General features: G+C 42.5%; 1 long non-coding RNA gene across 1 annotated transcript; it reads right to left on the bottom strand.

The window, feature by feature from the left end:
• Positions 1-745: 745 nt before the first annotated feature.
• On the bottom strand, positions 746-10594 carry LOC308498644. Its single transcript, XR_013993498.1, has 3 exons — positions 10482-10594; positions 8519-8606; positions 746-871 (listed from the first exon to the last, which is right to left on the bottom strand). It is a non-coding gene; the product is annotated as an uncharacterized lncRNA (long non-coding RNA).
• Positions 10595-13099: the final 2505 nt, after the last annotated feature.

Genomic DNA, 13099 nt, shown 5'->3' with positions numbered 1-13099 from the left:
TTCTCCCTGTCAATCGAGGGTCATCTCAAATACCACCTCCTCCATAACATTTCTCTCCTGTGAACTTCTTTCTCTACTCTGACAAAGGTTCTTTGAAGGTAGAAGCTACATCTTACACAATCTGAATGACAGACACCTCTAGCTTGTCCCCTTCTTTTCTGGATGTAAAGGTGTCTCAGGGAAGTGCTGTCTTGCCAGGGACTACATGGCCAATATATCACACATTCTGGCATGCCGAGTAACTTCTTACTGGTTGAATGTAAGTAGAAGTGATGGGAGTCGCTTCTGGTCTGGGCATGCCTTCTTTACTCTTTCACCTCTTGGGCAGCTTGAGGCAGACGATTCTGCCAAGCAGAAGAACATGGCAGGAACTCAAGACAGAAGAAGGCTGAATCCCTGGATCACCAGGTGGAAGAGAGTTGCTTGCTGACCTAGAACAGCATGAAATGATCTTCCATTGGGTTAAACCACTGAAATCTGATGTTCTCTTTCTTGGAATTAGAGCCATTTCCCTGACTAATGCAGCTTGGTATCCTTCCATTGCTTGGCTCATTCCATTTCATATAGTGGGAGCTCAAAAAGTATTTGTTAAATTAAATGGAAAATTCATAGACAAACACAACAAAATATAAATTAGGTTATACTGTTCAAATATAGTTTCAAATATGTGATGGCATCAAAATGCTCTTCCAATCCCCTATTTTCTTTAAAAATGCCCCCCCATTTGTTTTACATAAGTACGTACACTTTGAAATCAGTTGTCACTTTGTTCTTGGCAACGAGACAAATCAGATGTCTTGAGAACTGGTGGTCATTCTGGTTGAATGTGAGTGCCGAGCTTTCTTCCGGTTATGCAAGTCAGATGGCATAACTGTGAACAAATGACAGGATGAAAGATATTCCTCTTTGATTGTCAGGTAATTGGGTCAAATTTTCAAATAAGACGTAAGTAGGGGATAGAGGTCCTTGGCCAATAGTACTTTCATTCACATTCCAATTAGACTTTCCTTGTAAAATGATGCTGGTATTATTTCTTAGGTTGAGCTAAGTCATCCAAAAGGGAAATATCTATTAACTCTGCCCAAAATGTCATCAAGACAAAACAAGATTAGGTCATCAGCTCTCCAAATCAGACTTTAGTCTAATTCAGTATGATTGGATATTGCATTAGGAAACCAGAGTGTAAAGCTTGAAGAGTAAGAGGAAGGTGATAAGGTAACCTGAAATTCGGCATACGGCTTTTCTTGGAGTTACTCTTCAATATCCTCTCAATGTGTTTCTCTCATTGTGTGTCTTTCCTTTTTTTTCTTTTTTCTTTTTTATTCCTTTACCCATTTTATTTCTCTTCCACCTCAGTAAGCAATCATCCCCATGGAGCCTATTCTTGTCTCTATTCACAGACATTTACTTATGATTTATCTTTATGCCTACATTGTTTGATTTACCTGGCTGGCTTACTGTATCATCAGATTGTTTCCCATAAAAACATTAATGAACATGGATACATTTGTTTGATCATTTTTTTTCCCCAAATATTTTTTTGTTTTTTCCTAAACCAAAAAGCTGAACCCAGGGGCCGGCCGGGTGGTGCAGGTGGTTAGAGCTCTATGCTCCTAACTCCGAAGGCTGCCGGTTCGATTCCCACATGGGCCAGTGGGCTCTCAAAAACCAAAAAAAAAAAAAAAAAAAAAAAAAAAAAGCTGAACCCATACTTTCTAATAGCAAATGGGCTATGATTTAGATCCACTTTTGGGGGGTCCATTAGTGGCTCTATAAATCAGTGTGTAAATTTTGCACTTCTTTTGTTAAATTTATCCGGAAGTACTTTACTCTTTTTGATGCTATTGTAAATAAAACAATTTCATTTTGAATTGTTTATTGCTAGTGTATAGAAATACAATTGGCTTTTGTATATTGACCTAGTATCCTGCAATTTTGTTGAACTTTTTTATCAGTTCTAATTAGTTCTAATTGTGTGTGTGTATGTGTGTGTCTGGGGGGAGGAGGGAGAAAGGGAGAGAGAGAGATTCCTTAGAATTTTCTACATATCAGATGATGTCATCTGCAAATACAGCTAGTGTTACATTTTCCTTTTAAATCTGGATGCCTTTTCTTTTTCTTGCCCTGACTGGAAACTCTAGTACAACATAAAACAGAAGTGATGAAAGCAAACATCCTTGTTCTGCTCTAAGTACAGTGTTACCTGGGGGTTTTTCACAGATGCCCTTTATCAGGTGAAGAGGTTCCCTTCTATCCTAGTTTGTTGGGGTTTGTTATTGTTGTTTCAATTATAGAATGATGTCAAATGCTTCATGGTGTCAAATACAAAGTATTTTGTCAAATGCTTTTTCTGTGTGTATTGAGAGGCTCATGTTTTTGTCCTTTATTCTATTTATTTTTGGACATGAAACCAACCTTGCAGTCTCGGGATAAGTCTCACTTGGTCATAGTGCATAATGCTCATCCCTGTAGCATGATATTGTCATAGAAGGTGAAGTTGGGAGACTTTGGTAGACCTGTCCCAAGTGTGTGGTACGTCTGGTCTTTTCCTTCATATTCCTGGTACTCAGTATGGTCAAGGGTGACATCTTTATTTCTTTATGTGAATTCAATTACTGCCTAGCATCCTTTCATATAGCCCGAAGGACTCCATTTAGTATTTCTCATAGAGCAGGTCTAGTAGTGATAAATTATCTCAGGTTTTATTTATACAGAGGGTACCAAAAACATGTATACACAATTTAAGAAAGAAAAAAACTATTACAATTGTAATACTCAATATATATGCACAACAAAAGATGAATACAAATCACGTTTGACTTCAGCAATGACAAGAGGTGCTCAAAGTGGTTACCATCAGCGTCCAGACACTTCTGATTACAGTGAACTACTGCTTGAGCAACGTTGACCAAAGTGTCCACTTGTACACATTTTTTTTGGCCCCCTGGGTATTTGTTTATTTGAATGTCTTCTCTATTTTTGAAGGATATTTTGCTGGATGGATGAGTCCGTCTTTTTTGTTTCAGCACTTTGAATATGTCATCCCACTGACTACTGGCCTACATAGTTTCTGATGAGAAGTCAGCTGTTAATTTCACCAGTGATCATTTGTACATGATGTGTCATTTTTCTCTCGCTGTTTTCAAGATTCTCTTCTCGTCTTTGGCTTTAGACAGTTTGACTATGGTGTATTTCAGTGTGGGTTGCTTTTGAGTTGATCTCACTTGGAGTTTGTTGAGTTTTCAGGTGTGTGGATTAATCTTTTCCATCAAATTTGGGAAATATTTTTTGGCCATTATTTCTTCCAATATTCTTTCTGCCTTTTTTTCTCTTTTCTCTGCTTGTGGGACTCCCACTATGCATATGTTGGCTAATTTTCATTTCCTTATTCAAATTTTTTAATGCAGGCATAAGTACTCCTATAGGTAGACTCCTATAGGTGGAATGGCTAGGTTATGGCATTGACATTAAGAAGTTTGATAGATATTGCTGATTCCCTTCTCAAAAGTTTATAACAAGGCACGATTATACCAACACTATGTGAGTAAGCCCATTGCTCTTAGGGATCTTTCACCGATTACACTGCACATCCTTTTTAAATATTGGATGAGGCATTTCTTTTCAGTTGGGCTGTAGTTCCTTAGATGTGTCTTCCTGCCTCTCAGAATCTTCCGTCAAAGCTGTTGTTACCTACTCCTCTAGTTCTGCCCAGAATTATCCTCAGAAAACATTCGTGGAGTAGAAAGAAACAGTGGTCATTATTTCTCAATGCTTTTTTTTTTTTTGTTCTGCTCTGTTTTGTTGCTCACTAAAGCAAAGTCTTTTCATTTTAAATGACCTCTCTCACATGGTAGATTGAGCTGTGACCCTTCTCTGATCACTCGAGGCCATGAGATTTTGGCTTATGTTTTATACACTGTTTTGCTAACTGCTTTGTTTTCACTCATGTGAATATTTTCCAGTGTCTTCCACAATACAATTTGTAATGACTGTGTAGTAATTCATAGCTGCAGAAAGAAACTGTTGGTCGTTTTGTTAGTTTCTGATTTTCCATTATAAATAACACTGCAATAATTATTCATAACCTGCAGGAGGACAGCCTTACTGACTTTATTCTGTGTTGTGTTACAGCATCCAGCAGAGTCTGCTTCATAAAAGACATCAATAAATGTGTGTAGAATGAATAAGTGGTTGACTAACAAGCTTTTATGTTTTTAAACCATTATTTACAAATTTGATTATTTCCTTTAAAAAATATCCAGAGAAGAAAGGGATGGATTGGTAGATCTGTAGATTTTTTAAACACTTGGTCAGTATTTTCAAATTGCATGCAGAAAGATTTAGCCAGTTGACGTATACATTCACTGGGTGTATATGGGAATGCCTGTTTCTCTAACCTCGCCAACTCATTTGTTTAAATCTGTGTAATTGATAGTTGAAGAATAACAGTTTTAATGTACATTTAATGCAGGACAAGCAATGAGGAACTTTTTATGTCATTTGCCATTTGTTTCTTTGACCAGCAGAGCTCCTCACTTTGGAAAGGAGGGCTAATCTCTCTGGGTCCTGGGGGCCACAGCCCGAGGCTGCTTGGGGAATGAGAGGGCACGTTGTCCTGACCGTCACAATCCATCTGCTTCTCAGGCAGCCTCACAGGGTTTCATCCTCATTGGTAAGAAGAAAAGCAGGGAGTGGTACCATTATACCTTGCTTCTAGCGAGGTCTCCTCTCGTGATAGCGTGACCCAGGCCGTTCAGGTTTATCTTTTGGGTTTTAGGAGTTTAGGGGCAGGCTCTCACTGCCACCACCTCGTTTATCTTCCTCTAGGCAGACTGTCTCCAAGCTTTTTTGGTTTTGCACCCATGTTGGCAAACAATTTTAAAAAATATTTCCCCAATATATGTCTATGAACTAATAAGGTCTATCTACTAAAATACTAATATATATAAACCTATCACGTGAAACTCAAAATTTTTAAAGGTTAAGATTAAAAAGATGTACGTAACTGGCAGTTGCAACGTTCCTTCTTGCTCAGTGATGTTTCCTTTCGGGCTCCCCCACTTTGGAGCCCAGTGCTCTTGGGTATTTGCGGAAAAGTGGGTTGTCGCCTGTCCCAGCAGGTAAGTTGTTTACACAATTCTAAGGGAGCTAGACTTTTTCCACCACTGACCAGCTGGCTGCATAAACCAGCACTTTCCAGGGGGCGCCACCAACGGACACTTGAAACTGCTGTTCAGTAAACACCACCCAGTGCCCTCTGAGGCAAATTTTATACACAAGTCAAGCCCAGAGAAATGAGAGTACTGGCTACTGGCAGTCTTCCCCACACAGCCTCTAAAACAGTGGCTGATCTGCTTATTCAAAGACGGACTGGACGTTGGAGCAAAGGGAAGCATAGAGGAGATGAGTCAGGACCTCCCCTTTGCGGTTATACTGTGTAAACATGTAGGGTCTCTGTACAGAGAACTGCACATGTAAGATAATGTAAAAAATGTAACTGAAATAGTAAAAGAAACAATATGCAAATAAAAGTTATGAGGCAATTGCTTTACAATGAAATTTCACAGCAAATGCTTTTGTGGAAATACCTTTCCCTGAGAAAGGAAGAAAAATCTTTCACTAGATTTTAGTGGAAAACTTTGAGGGGGAAATGGGAAGGTGAGGCCCAGGGCCCACGGGTGTCCCCCTGAAGGAGCACGCAGGATTTGCAAGGACAAGGGGCTTTGGAGGCAGACACCTGGATTTGAACTATTTTTGGACCCGAAGCTTGCTGTTGTCCGCAGTGTGACCTTTGGCATTGAGAGTTTTGGTCTATTAAAAGGGGATAATAATCCCCTTACCTTACAACACTATGAAAATTAAGCCAGAGAATGCCCACCAGCCATTTTCCATATGGTAGTTGCCCAATAAATGTTTGTTCATTCCTTTCTCGCTTGTTTTAGGCCATGGCAATTTCTTTCATGACTGCTTATGCCCTAACTTCAAAGTTTGCCTCTTTATTTCAGCATTAATGATGTAGAACATTTCTCCTAGAGTTACTTTAACTATCTAAAAAATGTCTTAAATTTGAAACTTCTACTGAAAAAGTCTATGTTCTATTTGGTCATTTCTAAGTCTACAATGCCACCTAATGGGTTTACTTCTGATGAAAGTTAGTGGCTATAGCCTCGAATACTTCCATAATGAGAGTGGAATCAGAATTATTTTTGGCATCCAAACCCTCTGAAAAAAACCTGTTTTAGGAGAAAGCTTCTGCATTCACCTCTTTCTGTTCAGCTTTTCTTTGCTCCTTACTCGATTCTGTAAATACAGATTTATATTTATCCCCTTTTTGATTCTCCATATGTCCCTTCTAAAAACATTTCTTCTTAAGGAATTTTCACTCGTTGATCTCTTGGAGTACTACTGAGTGATATGTTCCTGTGCAGGTGTGAGTTAGGTTTGTCTGCTGGTGGCATTACCACTAAACCAGGAGTCAAGAGGCCCCTCAGAAAAAGTTCTACTGCCATATAGCTCTCCTGCTTTTATGGAAAACTTACTGCTGATGACCAGAGAGGGTCAAACATGGTGTCTGTGAAGGTTGATTTCATCTTCCTCTTCTCCATCTCTCTGCTTTGTGGAGTGGGTAGGACAGTCCAAGGATGGAAAAGGTCAGGTCACAACACCACAGGCTAGAGGTAACCAACCAGCCTATTGGCAGGGAGAGGCCAGGATGCTTCCTCACCAGGGGTAGGGCGGGCTGCAGCTTCCCAGCCCAGCAGAGGGCCCTGACTCCTGCAGTTCTTCCATGGAGCTGACACCGGCCCCAGGCTGCCCCCGCTCTCACAGAAGTGTGGAATGAAAAGGAGCCCACATACTACACCCGACAAGCTCAGGGGAGGCCTGCATGGTGGGCCTTACAAACTCAGAGACCGAAAGTAACCACATAGGATGGTCTGAACGTACAAATTCCTAACTAAAAATGAGTCTTGGTGGTAGTCACGTCCTAGGCCTGTAGCTCTCTTGACAAAGGTCAGTCTCTAACTTAAGTGAGCCTGTCTAGCATGTTTTCACATCTAAGATAACATACCTTTGAAATGTCAGTCATCTTCTTTTCCAGACCCTTCAGGCACAACCTCCGGCACTAGAGCAGGAGACCACAGAACCCCTCATGTTATCTAGATCCCCCGCATACCATTTCTGTGTGCTGTCAATGTGAATTATTAACTATCCTGTACCCACCAGTGTAAAAGAAGTCTGTGTCACCTCATTTTATTTTTTATCCAATCCCCGAAATTGCGCCACTTTGCTATCCCCGCCTTCTTAATCTACCACCAATGGATTTCATTGGACCCTCCTTACATCTCCTCCTTTTATCCTAATGTATAAAATAAACTGCTAAACTGCCATTCTCTGGAGCATTTTCTCAATCCATTGAGATTTTGCTTCTGGAAATTGTTGTCAGTTTGGCTCAAATAAACTCATAAAAATTCTCTGCAGGTTTGGACATTTCTTACATTGACAGAAGAAACCACTCACACTTGGCTGAAAAGCAGGGAGAAGGGAGGGGTTTGGAAGCCAGTGAGACGGGCCCTGGAATCTCTTCCCTGGCCTTTTGGAATCACCCTGGGCCGTGGTTTCCTCATCTCTAGAGGAGTTAACAGCACCTACTTTGCAGGGGCACAAATGTGCATGGCACCTGCTAGGCACTCAATTAACCATTATGCTACCTCAGCCACTGGCCCCAGGACTCGGCTGGTCACCAGTCGTGCTCCAGTTCTCTCGTTTCCTGAATTTAGAGTCTGTGTCACCAGCACATCTTGGATTCCCTTTCAGGTCTTTGTTTTCAGTCTTTTGCCTTTTTTCCTGACATATGGCTCAGATCCGTCCTTTTTCCTTCTGGGAGCAGACCCGTGTTCTCTGCTGCTCCTCTATGCTAGAAGAATTACGTGGGAGGCCTACCTTGATCCAGGGTCGCCTGGAACCCATCTGGGTAAGTCAGCTTGCTTTTGCCTGAAGATACTTGTATGTCACGCCCACCCACCTCTTTTCTCCTAGTAATACATAAAGGGGGATAGTTTTCAGCTTTATTCATTGTTTTATTCCTCAACTTGTTTAGAACCTAGAGTAGACAAAGAGAGATGCTGTTTTGAGGGGGCCTCTCTCAAAGACCCCAACAGTATTGCCAGTGAATGAAGCTGGCGAGGGGTAAATACTGCGGAGTGGAGACTGTGGCAAATGGAAGACACAGTGTACTGTCCAAAGAGGCCAGAGCTGGCTCAGCACTAGCCTATGGCTATCTTGTGGGCATTTGAACCCCCTTTTGCCAGAAAGTTCAGAATTTTCAAGGAAAGCCAGAGATCTTGATTTTTCTCTGGCATCTTCCTTCTTTTAAAGGTTGACAACAAAACTGAAAAAACAAAACCATGAGGGCCAAGTTGGTGTGGGACAAATGACATCTATAGGCCAGGACTGCCTGGACCCCCCCTCCCCCATGTTGCTTCCACCTCACCCCCCCCGCCCCCGCCCCAGGTCTCACCTGCATGTAATTCCACTTCCATCCTTCCATCCGGAAAATGTCCTTACATCCCATCAGGAAAACTTGCCCTCTACGTGCCCTGTGTCACCTGAGGGAGTAAATGAGTGATTTTTGCATGACAGGCTCGCATTTTTATTTGATAATTTACTGCTCTCTTTTTGATGATAGCTTTTGGTCTAACTAACTTAAATCGAAACCTACTTTTATAGCCACACACAAATAAACATGCAGAAAAGCCCTTTTCTTGGAATCGTCAGATGTCAACCGTCAATAACCTTCTTCTCCACCTGCGGATCTTACTGAACCCCAGGTTCATGACACACATACAAAAATATTAAAGCGACTACTAATTCTTCAGCATCATTGACTCAAAGGTGTCTAATAAGTGAAATTTGAACTTAACAACTCTTACAGTGAGGTGGGTAATAATTTGGTGTGACAGTTCTGAATCATAGCATTCGTTCATCCAATCACTCATTCAACAAAGATTTTATTCAGCAGTCCTCTGAAAACCACAGCTGTGATTGCAGAACACAACACAACACAAGCCTGCAACCTTCTGCCCAGGCTGCTGCTTCTACTGTGTCGTTGAATGAGAACAGGCTCGGCTGCGGCTGCCACAAAGCTGAGCACAAGCCCAACTGCGTTGGCAAAACAAAAAATCCAAATGTTGCTATTTATGCTGTGCGTTCCCTCAGTGTAGTACTGGGCAGTCCTTCTGTCCTTTTCTCCAGGTAGCGAGGTCTTACGAAAACGTTGACATTGAGAAGCCAGAGAACTTAAGAAAAATGGTGGTGAATAGTTAAACCAAGACGTGATACATGGCTATCCTTCTGTGGCACCAACTTGAGCTTAGGCGTTAGGCTTCTTGAATATCTTTAAGACTAAAATAACTCTGTGGTTGTATACCAGTGTCCTCAAGGGCAGTGAGCCGCAACCCTGGGGTCACCATGACTCACACAGAGGAGTTGGTAGTGATGCAGGGTGCAAGCTGTTACTTCAAAGGTTTCGGCCAGGGGCCTGATTTACTCTTCAAGCCACTTCCCCCTTGCTCAAGGCTGGTCTCTGGATGGCTTTTCTCTTCTGCCTGGGGGCTTCTGCGTTTTCGATCCCCTGGCTTAGATGCCTTCCTCTGCCTTCCCCACCCTACTTCTAATCTTCTGATCTTTTCCATTTCTAATCCTTCAAATGCCACTCCCTTAGAGCCCGCCCTGTGTGTTAGTGAAGAAAGGCAGGCTACGTTTCCACAGTGAACAAACTCCAAATCTCAAAGGGTTATTTCTTGTTCGAGTCACAATCCAGTGACTCAGGGGTCCAGCTCCTCCAGTCTGTCCCCCTCAGAGGGCAGAGGGATTTAGGCAGAGGTACTACACTAGTACCCTACTGGCCAGAACCCAGGCACAGGGCCCCAAGTTACCTGAAAGGAAGCTGGGAAAGTGGTCTTTCCTTATAGAGATTATTTCAATTAACCCTCTCAGCAAGCCTCTGAGGCAAATGCCCATAGCCTGCTCATTTTACAGATCGGACACTGAGGCTGAGAGAAGCTGAGGGACCCACTCCAGGCCATCAAGCCAAGCGAGGGAGCTGGGGTTGGAACAAGTGTGAAGCCTCCAGAGTCCCACCAGAACGCCAACTCTCTATTGCCTACTTGCTTGCCTGTTAAAGGTAACAAAACAATTGACAACATATTCTATATTTGCAGCCAGTGTTAGGAACTGAGTTTTAAAAGTATCTTTGTTACTTATTCCCTGAATAACAGTAGTTTAGCCAAAGAAGATAGGTTTGCTAAGAAGGCTAAGGAATAGACAAACAGCTCTCAAAGTATGGTCTGCAGCTTCCGGGGAACTCTGAGCCCTTTTTATGGAATTCCTGATATCAAAACTATTTTCCTAAGAATATCAAGGGGTCATTTGCCTTTTTCACTCTCATTTCCATACTAGGGAGTTTTCCAGAGGCTCCTTACCTATGATGGTGTTTCTCCTGTGATGTTAACGTGTTGTTTTTCCTGCTTTCTCTTTGCAGCTGATCTCCAATTTCAAAGCCTTGTGATCAGAGAATATGCTTGGTATGATTTCAATCTCCTTACATTTGCTGAGGCTGATTTTATGTCCCAACGTATATGGTCTATCCTTGAGAATGTTCCATGTACACTAGAAAAGAATGTATAGTCTGATATTCTAGGAGGAAGTGCTCTATAAATGTCAATTGTGAGGTTAACACCTAATGGAGGAATGGTTGTTACTTCAAAATGAATTAACAAATAGCTTACTGTTCTCAGTTTAATTTCTTAAAACTTAAAATTTCTACTATGATCAATATCAATAGCTATTCGCCCACACAAAAGTTTTTTAGCGTCCTCAATAATTTTATTTTATTATTATTTTTTAAACACATGGCTTTTTTTTATTTAAAGCTTTATTTAAATAAAGCTTTATTTTAAAAAAAAGCTTTATTGCAAAATTAAAAGTTATCACAGCTTGGTATTAATTATTAACACATAAAAAATTATGACTTCAACATTAATTTTGATTGTTTCCATTAAACTTTGTTTAATGATGGTTAATCATTTCCCCTGAGCCACCCCGGCAATAGAGTAAACACACGGCTTTTATTGCATCGTTAAGGTATCACAAGTAAGTCTGAGGAATCATCCGATAAGTCTGCTTCTATAGCTGGACAACTTAGATCTTACCAGCCTGCTGTACTATTCCTTTTTCAGACATATAGGTACCCTCCCCAAATTTTCTGATATCCTTGCTTCTAACTTTATCCCTGTTGTGGCTTGTTGGATGCAAAGCAGCTGAATTTGATACAAGTTCAGTGTCAAGAATTAACTCATCTTTCTGGGCTTGAGGTACCGAATAAGCAATACCTGACCTCATCTGAACCCTGTGGATATATTTTGCACCCAAGAAATTTTGGATTTCGACAAGAGAACCGTTCTCCTGAATAAGAACGTTGATGGGGAAGTGAGCACACCCAGACCTCGTCTTGTAACGGACGCCCAGGTAACACCCTTATCATGTTCAGTCCGTGACTACAGATGGTACGAATAGTAGCCAGTTCCTTTCTACCTCCCCACCATTTGTCAATCCGGACCCTGCCAACGTCTTGATTTTAGACTTCTAGCCGCCAGAATGAGAATACATTTGTTTTTTATGATAAGCCACCCAATTTGTGGTCCTTTGTTGTGGCAGCCCTAGGAAACTAAGGCACTGACTTTCTGGATTAGAGCCCCAGGCGAGCCTGAGACCCCGAGAGTAGGGCCCAGACCATGGCTTAGCAGTGGCTAAGCAGTGGCTAAACAGTGTCAGGCCCAGAGCAGACGGCCCCTAGAGAGATCACCACCCAACAAATGAACAACCTAAACAAACTGAGCTAATTATTTGGTCCAGGTTCTAAAACTAGTGTGAAGGTCTAGTTTTGTAGTGAGATCATGGAGAATCTTAAAACAAACAAACAAAAAACCAAATATGGGATACTGCCTTAAATATTTTCTGAAGCAAGGCAGGGTATAAAGAAAAAGAAAATTAATTCTTTGAATTTGATGCAAAGAACTTGCAGGCCACGGGGAGCCCGTGAAACGCACAGCTCTAAAGATCATGAGCTGGAGAAGTGATGGCGGTGGGCTTTTTTTGGGGGGGGCTTTTGGGGGGGCAGAGTGATCACTTGGGAAGGCCAAGTGCTGACCCAGGCGGCGGCTGCAGGGGTGAGCGGTGGTGTTCTAACCACCAGCATGATGTCCAGTGTGTGACGCTGGGGCTGGACCGGAGACAGGTGGCCAGTCGGGGGACACAGGGCTGGCCTCAGACGAGGAAAGAAGGATTTGGGAGAAACAGTAAGACCTGCTACTCACTACGTGTCTTAAAGTTCAGACAAATGAACCGAAGCATGGAAATGACGTGAGCCCTTCTCGGCATCCTCAGGTCTGAGGCAGACTGTCCCCAGCAAGCAGCTCAGCTTGCAGAGAAGGTCAAGGAGACGACTGAGTAAAGGGGAAACCTGGGCTTCTTCTCGGGGTGTGCACCGACCTCCAGGGCCAGTCCCTTGCAGACACTCTGGTCACCACAGACACCTGGGGTTACAGGAGCAGCGACTGAACAGATTTACAAGTGTGGGCACTGAAAGGCAGGAAGGTTACAAATCCTAGGAATGGTTGCGGCAACAGACACCGGTACGGAAATAAATAACAGCAAATTTTCAGTAAGTGTGTTTCCTGCATGCCAGGCACTGGTTTCAGCACTGAGTGTGTGGTCACCACCTTCCTTCAGACATCAAGCCGGCAGGGTCATGGTAAGACCCCCATTTTGCAGATGAGGAAAATGAGGCACAGAAATGCTGATTCACTGGTCAAGGTCATACCGCTAGGAAAGGACACAGCCAAGAGCGAAACTGGTAGCTTGGTTCCAACCCCACTGAGAGGTAAGGACACCAAAGTTCACGGAGTTATAGTGCCGTGCCCCAGGTCGCATGATTAGGGAGCAGCAGAACTGGGACGGAAGTTCCAATCTTGTGATCTCCAGTTCCCTACTCTTTCACTGCACTGCCGTGGCTGCTGAGTGGAGCATGGGACTTGTGTGG

The sequence above is a fragment of the Rhinolophus hipposideros genome (assembly GCF_964194185.1).
Source record: "Rhinolophus hipposideros genome assembly, chromosome: 6".
NCBI classification, from domain to species: domain Eukaryota; kingdom Metazoa; phylum Chordata; class Mammalia; order Chiroptera; family Rhinolophidae; genus Rhinolophus; species Rhinolophus hipposideros.
Note: the sequence above shows the minus strand (reverse complement) of the source record. Positions and strands in the feature narration are given on the sequence as shown.